The 9,563-nt window shown below is 39.6% G+C and overlaps 1 protein-coding gene across 1 annotated transcript in view; it reads left to right on the top strand.

The window, feature by feature from the left end:
- Positions 1-4,078: 4,078 nt before the first annotated feature.
- LOC121917632 (apoptosis-stimulating of p53 protein 2-like) overlaps positions 4,079-9,563 on the top strand; it is a 28,143-nt gene continuing 22,658 nt past the window's right edge. Inside the window, exon 1 of the mRNA XM_042443737.1 lies at positions 4,079-4,120. The gene's annotated coding sequence lies outside the window, so the exon portion shown is untranslated. The remainder of the gene's footprint in view (positions 4,121-9,563) is intronic.

Below are 9,563 nucleotides of genomic sequence, written 5' to 3' on the forward strand. Positions count from 1 at the left end.
CTCCACTTCTCTCCCCTGCCCTGCTCCAGCATACTCTTAACTCCTCATCTTCACCATGGTCTTAAAGGCCTCTGGTTCCTCCTGCCTTTCGTGCACAGCAGGACTTTGACTGAAGGCCCCCCTGCTGCCCTTTTCCCTCATGGCCTCTCTGCTGCCCCCTTTCTTCCTCACTCCCCCCAGATCTTTCCACTGGCCCCCCAGGGGGGTACTACCCACTTTGGGAATCACTGCTCTAAAAGCATCAGACCCTTGTCTGATCTTGAATGTTAAGCAGGTTCTACTGTGGTTAGTACATCATTTGGAGACTGCTAATGAATACCAGGTAGTGTAGGCTATATTTCAGAGGGTGGAACTGGCAAAACTACCTCTGACCCTTGCTTTTAAAAAAACCTATGAAATTTATGGGGTCTCCATAAGTCACAGGCTGCTTGAAGGTACACACACACACACACACACACACACACTCTGGCTATAGATAACAAGAAAGCTCTGGTAGCTGAGCATACATATAGTCATCATAGTGTATCATGAGTATGTCTATGCTGTGAAAAAATGGCATTTTTAAATAAAAGGTACTTAACCTCTGGAGAACCTCCTAAAATATATATTTTTCCATTGGTTATATTCTGCCCTCTAGGATGAGATTTGTGAAACTAACCAGTGATTTTTTTGCAAGGCATTTTATAGCATGTTTTGAAGCTGATGCTGGAGAACTCATGAAACAGACTTACAGTACAAATCTCTAGATACCTACTCAGTTCTGTGGAGGTCACTTCAGATAAATGGGCATGGGATTATACTGTTTCATGTGTTTTGGAATTTTTCCCTTCTCTGTTTTGAGGCATTATTATGTTGTAGTCCATATGATTCAGACAAGACAGAGGTGCTCCTGGTCAGTCGGAAGGCAGATCAGGGAATAGGGATCCAGCCTGTGTTAGATGGAATCACACTTCCCCTGAAAACACAGGTTCGCAGTTTAGGGGTAATCTTGGACTCAGCTTTAAACTTGGAGTCCCAGGTCTCTGCTGTGACCAGGAGTGCTTTCGCACATTTAAAACTTGTGCGCCAACTGTGCCCGTTCCTTGAGAAGCCAGATCTGGCCATGGTGGTACATGCCTTGGTTACATCCCGTTTGGACTACTGTAATGGGCTCTACATAGGACTGCCTTTGAAAAGTGTTCGGAAAATTCAACTGGTTCAAAGAGCTGCTGCCAGGCTGTTAACAGGCGCCGATTACAGAGCCCATACAACTCCCCTGTTGAAACAGCTTCACTGGCTGCCAGTTCGTTCCCGGGCACAATTCAAGATACTGGTTATATCCTACAAAGCCCTACATGGCTCAGGTCCACATTATTTGGCAGACCGTTTCTCCTGGTATGAACCTGCTCGGACTCTGAGATCCTCTGGAGAAGCCCTTCTCACCATCCCAACACCTTCACAAACACGTTTGGTGGGGACACGAGAGAGGGCCTTCTCAGTGGCTGCCCCTAGACTCTGGAACTCCCTGCCCAGGGAGATAAGAACGGCTCCCTCCTTGATGGCTTTCCGACGGCAGGTGAAGACCTATCTGTTCAAACAGGCATTTAAGTAATCACTATAAGAACAGACAGGAATGTTGGACTAGTTTAATCATTCTGTTTAATGCATGTCATTTATCTATTTATTTTTAAAATGTTTTAATTGTACTTTCTGTTTGTTTGTTTGTTTGTTTTTTAATTGCTGTAAAGCCGCTCTGAGTCCCAGTCCTGGGAAAAGAGCGGGATATATATAAATAAATAAATAAGTAAATAAAATGATTCTGATAACATTGTAATAGCATGTAATAATTCTGATTGTAATAACTTGCATTGTTGAAAACAATGTATTTGTGTAGCCTAATGCAGGTTTTCTACTCCACCTTAATTGTTTGAATCTGTGAGGTTGTTTGCAATGTACATAATTATCATGCAAGTTTAGATTGTTACACTGGTTTTCTGTAGAACTACGTGTTTACGTGTTGCTGAAGTCTAGAATCTGAATTTGATTGAGTTGTAGAATTGTTAATATTCTCTGCTATGCAAGGTGTGGTTCAGATGTTACCATGTCCATTTGAAAGTTTGTGAATAAAGGTCTATGTGGCAGTGCTTAGCATGGAAGTTGCAACACTTATAAACCTGTTGTATTGGCAGAGTATGTGTAGTGTTGGTGTATGTCAGCAGGTACCTGGGAAGGAGGTTGCTGTCTTAAGTTCCTATGTTGGGAGAAAGGCAGGATATAAGAAAATAACAACAACAAGAAGAACTTGCAAAACCATCTCTGAGTATTCCTTGCTTAAGCAAATGATATGAAATTCATGGGGTTGCTGTAAGTGGTCAGGTGACTTGAAGGCAGACACAAACACACCTGGGAAATTCAAGGCTGCCATTGACAAACTGTTCAGTTACCATCAGTCATTTAGTATATTTTCAGATGTTATAATTTCTGTGTTGAGCACTTCATTGTTGAAGTATAAATTGGTAATGCTTCTGGAATTGGTAACATTTGAACTAGCTCTTGGATGAACAACACTGAATTTCCTTTTTATAGCATTGAGCATATGTGTGAGTCAGACAACAGTTTCTCACAATAGCATCCCACAGGGCCTTTGTGAATACAGTTCTGTTGGACTCTTGCCATCCACTGGCCTCACATAACAGAACTTCTAACTCTGATGGGAATGGTAGAACCACATACAGGACCTGCTTTTAAGAAAAGCCTCTGTACAAAGCCAGCTTTGAAGTCTGACGTAAGTAGTGAGAAGCTAGACAATAGAGGCTTAAGGCGTTGTGTTCCTAGTTCTGTTTTCCAAATATGCCATTTTGGTATGTTTACACTTTAACAAACTCGGCAAATATGCAAAAAAGTACTTTGCAGAATTTATTCTGTTTCAAAACTGTATTTGTTTATTAGCAGATCAGGTGAGTGTGGTATCTGTTCTCTTCTATGATTATAGGTGTTTGATATGTAAAACATTTTTATTTTCTTAGAAGCATTGTTAGCAGTGGAAAAATGAGTAATTTTGTTAGGTACATTTTTAGGCTTTCCCCCCTCCTAGTAGAGGAAGAAAAGGACATTTAATCAAGGGTACGCTATATTTCAGAAGAAAGGACTAACAAAACCACCTGTGAGTGTTCCTTGCTTAAGAAAACCCTGTGAAATTCATAGGGCTGGCATTAGTTGACGGGCGACTTGAGGACACATCACATACACAACTGAAGTATTTCCCGATTGGCACACACTTAAAAAATATCAGACTTGCCAGAGAGGTAATTTTTGACTGTAGCAGCTTCATTAGTAAAGGTGTATTTCTTTTAAGTAGAGGAGAGTTCTTAGGAATCATCTTTCTTAAATGTGATAATCTTATTGTTGCTGGCAAGACCATGAGGTACTGTATGCTCTTGATTTCACTTTTTTCTCTTTACTTAACTCCATTGCCATCCAGATTATATTTATAGTTTGTGGCTTAATATATTTTTATTGATGTCTGTGTTCTTCATGTGAGTCCCAGTACGAGTAACTTTCAGTACCGTTCTTACAGATACTTACTCAGATATAAGCCCTTTTGATTTCATTGGGGTATATTTCTGAGAATTCAGAAGTTCATTGTGTTAAAATGGCAAAACCATAATACTCTTTAAGCTTTTCTCTTAGCTTGGAATATAAAGGCATTTAGTTTTTTAATCCTATATTGCATCCCATTTTGAAAGGCAGAGTTTCTCCAGTTGTGTGTTAAGGAGGTCTTTTTAACCTCAGGTTATGTGTTCTGTTGATTTTGAGAAGTCAAATGCTCTTTCTTACTGTCAAAGATAACTTCAATGACAAATTATTTAGACAGTAAAGATTACTATATGATGAGAGGGAGTAAGTCAAAAGCCAAGGGCTTTATGTTCTTCCATGGGACAAATGAAGAGTAAAAGGCTCATATCTTATTCAGGCCTAAATAATTGTAACAATTATGCTGCACTTCCTACTGTACTCCACCTACTCTGCATCATAACTTCCTTTCTCACAGTTGTGGCTGAATGCCAGAGCAGCACAAACTGGACTGTCTGCAGTAACTGAAAAAGCAGAAACGTAGGCTGGCCGTCACCCAAAGATGTAGGTGAATACTATTTTTCTCCTTGTGTTAAGATTTGCCATAGTGCATTGAGCAACTAGCTATGAAATGTTACAGTATGTTAGTGTTTATTTTTAGTAGGTTGATTTCATTGTCACATACTTTGTTCTTTAAGCACAGTGAATATTCAGGCAAGCAAAAATTGAATAGTTGAATACTTGAAAAATTGGCATTGAAATGTGTGGGGAATTCTATTTTGCTTGATCTTTTGGAGAGTTAGGGACTATTGTTAGCCATGTTAAAGTTGGAAACTGTGTCTGTTCACTCAAAGGGAATACTGTATATCAAAAGATTAAAAACCTGCTACTGTAGAGAATGCTTTCTATCATTTAGAAAGTTGAAATTAGGTCAGCAAATATGATAAATATTTATGTTGTTGATTTCCTTGCAATCTGTGTGTGGAACACTTACATCTGTGTTTTCTGGGAATAGGTTAAAATGAATCAGATTGCAAAAAAGTTGTTTAAATGAGTTTCCTATTGGGTAAAGACGCTGAAACTGTTTGGCTGTTTCACATAGCTGCATAATTTCTGTAATTGCTAGGCTTTTATTGCTTGTCCCCTCCTCCCACTCAGCTTAAAATAACTACTGTTCTTTTCTGAAAAATATGAATGAATGAAGCCTTTCATGGCTTTTCAGAATTGGCCATGTGGTTCTTTCTAGAACATTATCTGTGAGGAAGAGTAGCTGTGTTGAAGTAAAGGTTGGTATTAATAGCGCAGAAGAAGTGGTTTTGCATGACACCAAGCCTGTTTATTGTGTCAGTATTTAATACATGCTACTTTGAGAGAGGTTTTCTTTAGACAGTGCTATAATCTTCAGAGGCTCTTTCAAAACAATGCATTTAAAATGTTCAGTGAGGGAGTTAATCTGAATACGGTATTTGGTTTACAGCACTGAAACTATTTTCCTTATTTTATATAGCACTAGCTCAGATTACTGAAGGATATAAATTGTGTGGGAAGAATGAAGTCATTCTAGTTTGGTTGTGGCAGCTTCACAGAAATCTTTTTCTTATTTTGTTGCTGTTGCGTGCCTTCAAGTGGTATCCATCTTAGTGCAAACCTATTGCAGGATTTTCTTGGCAAGATTTGCCATTGCAAATATGAGAGTCACACACTCAAGAGGCTGAGAGTGTGTGACTTAGCCAAGGTCACCCAGTGGGTTTCATGGTCAAGCATGGAATTGAATCTTGGTCTCTTGTGTCGTAGGCCAACACTCCAATTGGCATGGAAATGTGTGGATTGCCAGTGTCGTAGGCCAACACTCAAACCAACAAACCACTATGCCATGTAGGCTCTCTTTTTAGGATTGTCATTTTTTCCAAGGAAAAGTGTATCTCGTGTAATGTCTGATGAATATGTCTGTCTATGCTGCCTTACATGTGCTACACCTTTTGTGATGTGAACTTGAGGTTCTAATTTGTGAAGGGATGGTACTACGTCAGTTAAATATTCTTTCTCTGCACTACTTTCTCGTCATTTTGATACTCCTGTTTAAAAACAACATCAACCTTAAACTATGAGGTGGAATGGAAAGCAGCATCTAGTTTTCAGAATATTTTCTGAGCTGTCTGAAGGCAGGATAAAAGAAGTATTTTTATGTATTTCAGTATTTTGATTATCTGTTAAACTCTTCTTTGCACGAGCATGAAATATTAGGTTCATTCCCTTGCTCTTTTTTTTTTTTGTTATGCTGAAGAGATCTTCTTTGAATTACAATCTGATGTAAAGAAAGCCTTTTTATCTTTTATTGCATAAATGGAGTTGTTGAATTGGTTTTTCATCCAGAGATATGATTCTGGTCAAACAAGATGACTCAAAGGGAAGACTTTGAAAATTGCTCTAGATGAACATGTAATTAACATTCTCATTAATTAAAATATAAATGCATAAACTAGTGGATCACAAGTTTGCTCTGTTTGTACATATCTTCATGAAAATGAGAGTTGGATAAGCATTTGGGGACCCCCAATTGAAATCCCCATTCATTCATGAAGCTCATTGTAACCCTACTTACCTCACAGGATTGTATAGATCAGATGCTGAACAGAGAGAACTCTGTATGCCTCCATGAGCTCCTTGGAGTAAGAGCATATTAAAACTGTAGTGGATGTTATTATAGAGCTTTTAATCAGTACAAATTTATATTCCTTAAGTGGGAAAGCATAGTTACTCATTAGTGAGTTTATTGTCACCATCATGTAAATTGTTGAACGACTTTGAAATTAATTTGCACTTCATAAAGTGGAATGAGATTAGGTCTTGTGTTTTTGAAGTGGCAAAGGTATGACACAGAGCAAAAAACATGGCACTTCTAAAAAAAGTGAAAACATGCGAGAGGGCATTAGTTTCTATAGCAAAAAATTATGCAGCATTTTATTTTTAAAATTTATATCTCACCTTTCTCCCAGCACAGGACCCAAGGTAGCAAGTATGTATATCAGAAGGATACCAGGCAATGTTGTTAGAAAGCATAGAAATTTTTATGGAATTCTTTGTATATAATCCTTGGGCTGAGTAGTTCAAAGACGATTACGCTTAATATAGGATGTATAAGGTACACCTAACCGTGCTGTGCTCACCTGCTTTTCCTGTTGTGCCTTGTTGTGCAGCCCTAGGGTGTGTTAGAGAGCTATATTCAGCAGAGATGTGTAAGACATATAATAGCTATGTGGACATTCATTTGGTGAAAGGATGTAAAGATCAGAGAAGATATGGAATCAAACCGAATAACAAATAGTGATGAGAACAGAAGGAGTACACTTCATCCATAAAATTATACTGGAATAATATCCAGTTCTGCTGTTGTGAACTCCCTTCTCCCTGCTTGGCAATCAAGTTGCACTTGCATAAGAACAGCCATGTCAGGTGAGACTATATAGCCTACTGCTTTTTTATGTAGTGGTCAACCAGTTATCTCTGGGAAGCACACAAGCAGGACAGCATATTTCTGCTCAAGTTTCCCCTCAAATAATATTGAAAGGCAGTATCAGAAGCAGTGTATAACAGTTATAGAATCATAGAATCATAGAGTTGGAAGAGATCACAAAGACCATCCAGTCCAACCCCTGCCATGCAGGAAATCACAATCAAAGCATCCCCGACAGATAGCCATCCAGCCTCTGTTTAAAGACCTCCAAGGAGGGAGACTCCACCAGACTCCAAAGGAGTGTGTTCCACTGTTGAAATGTTGAGGTGGAATCTCTTTTCCTGTAGCTTGCATCCATTGTTCTGGGTCCTATTCTCTGGAGCAGCAGAAAACAAGCTTGTTCTGTCTTGAATATGACCTCCGTTCAAATATTTAAACAGGGCTATCATATCACCTCTTAACCTTCTATTCTCTAATCTATCCAGTGGGGCCAGTTTGAGAAAATAGTGTTGTGGAATTCCTGTTCATCCCCATCTCCATTAAGCTGTGGGTGCTGTAGGGTTTCATCTTATCTCCTTTTTTAATTAAAAATCGCTATGAAGGAGCTGGGAGTGGTCCCCAAACTGTGCCATCTAAGAGATTTTGGACTTCAGCTCCCAGAAGCCTCAGCCATGTTAGCCAGTAGTCTGGGATTCTGGGAGCTGAAGTATAAAAATCACTTAAAGCAGTTATTGAGGGTCCCAGGGGCCAGGCTAGTCTCCACATCTAGGAGAGCCTTTACCATCTCCGCCCCGACCCTCTGGAATTCTCTGACCAGTGAGCTCCGCTCGGCCACCTCCCTGGCCCAGTTTAAAAAGGGGCTTAAAACCTTCCTGTTCAGGTCTGCATTCCCTGAGACTTGCCCCAATTAGCTCTCTCTCCCCCCCCCCCCAAGCCAACAGTGGCAAGTTGGTTTTGATTGTTTTTGATGTTGCTGCATTTTAACCTTAATGTATGTATATTGATGAATGTTTTATAATGTTTTATGATGTTGTACACCGCCCTGATTGCATAGAAGGGCAGTATAGAAATAAAATTTTTATTATTTATTATTATATTATTTAAAGAGAACAGTTTGAGGACCACTGTTCTAAAGCTTGGTTTCCAGTTTTCTAGTCGATTACAAACCATGGTTTGATGTGAGATCTGAATTACATTTTTACATACTGAAACATTTGATTTTAAAATGCCAAGTATATGGACAGTATGTGTGTATATAATAGAGAGAGAGAGAGAGAGAGAGAGAGAGAGCAAGTATTTGTTCTATAAGAAATTGTGGGAGCATGAAGGAAACTGTCTGTCTTAGAAATCCAACTGTGATTTATGTAACTCTTTAACATATTTCATTCATAGATCTTCAAGTGATATGTATGCTATAGTAGCAATAGCAAGTACATCTTTATACCACTTATCGGTGCACTTAAGCACTCCCTCAGCAGTTTACAAAGTGTAAGCTAATTGCCCCCAAAATCTGGGTACTCATTTTAGCGACCTCGGAACGATTCAAGCCTGGGTCAAGCTTGAGCCCTTTTGCTAGTATTGAACTTGCAACTTTATGGTTTGTGAGTGAGTAGCTGCAGTACAGGCATTTAACCACTGCGCCACCAGGGCTCCTACTAGTATAGTAAAGTATGCCACTTCAGTTAAAATAATTTAATACCGGAAGTCACAACTGTGGTTGCTATGACATTGAATCAAAATTCAAGGTAACTCCAGGAAACAAATAAAACAGGCAGTTATTTAGTTGTTGTCAGATTGTTGTTGGATGCAATTTATCTAGCCTTTAAGAGCACTGAAGACACCAGTTACTATTGAAATGGGCACTTCTGAATATTGAATATTTTACCATCCCTTCCCCCCATTGCTGTTAGTAATGCAGCCTGTGGATCTGCAATTGAAGAATCAGTTGTAATTTTTAAAGAGTGCTAAGTAAGACTATCACAACTTAGTTCTCCACATGTAAATTGAGATACTGTAGTTTAAACAGATTTCAAAAGGGGTTTCAGTGGAAACCGCTTTGGTATTGTAATGCAGTATATGAAAAATGACATAGGAAACGAATTCCTTTCAGACGAATTGAATAAGATTATGACATCATTTTTTAAGCTTCAAGGTTGTAGACTTTAGGACTTGAACAAAGTATATAGAGAATGTGTGAGACCTATTTTCTTGGAGGTTTCCAAGTTTTTTAAAAAATTAACTTGGGCGGGATACAAACCGCCGTTTTGCGGCGTTCCCCCGCCGGCGCCATTTGCTCCGCGAGGGAGCCGCAGCATCCAAACCGGCGGCTCCCGCGCGGAGCAAAAAAGAAGCTCCATTTCGGAGCTTCTTTCTGCGGCGCACGGATGACGTAGCGAAGCGCCAAGGGCGCATTCGCTACGTCATTAGCGCCGCGACACGTCTGGACGCTATGCGTCCAGTACGTAAAGATGGCGCCGGCCATGTAGAAGGGCCGGCGCCATCTTGTACGTATTGTATACGTACTAGGGTTAGGAAGGGGCGGTGCTTCCGCACCCCC

This window comes from Sceloporus undulatus, unplaced genomic scaffold (assembly GCF_019175285.1).
Source record: "Sceloporus undulatus isolate JIND9_A2432 ecotype Alabama unplaced genomic scaffold, SceUnd_v1.1 scaffold_28, whole genome shotgun sequence".
Classification (NCBI taxonomy): domain Eukaryota; kingdom Metazoa; phylum Chordata; class Lepidosauria; order Squamata; family Phrynosomatidae; genus Sceloporus; species Sceloporus undulatus.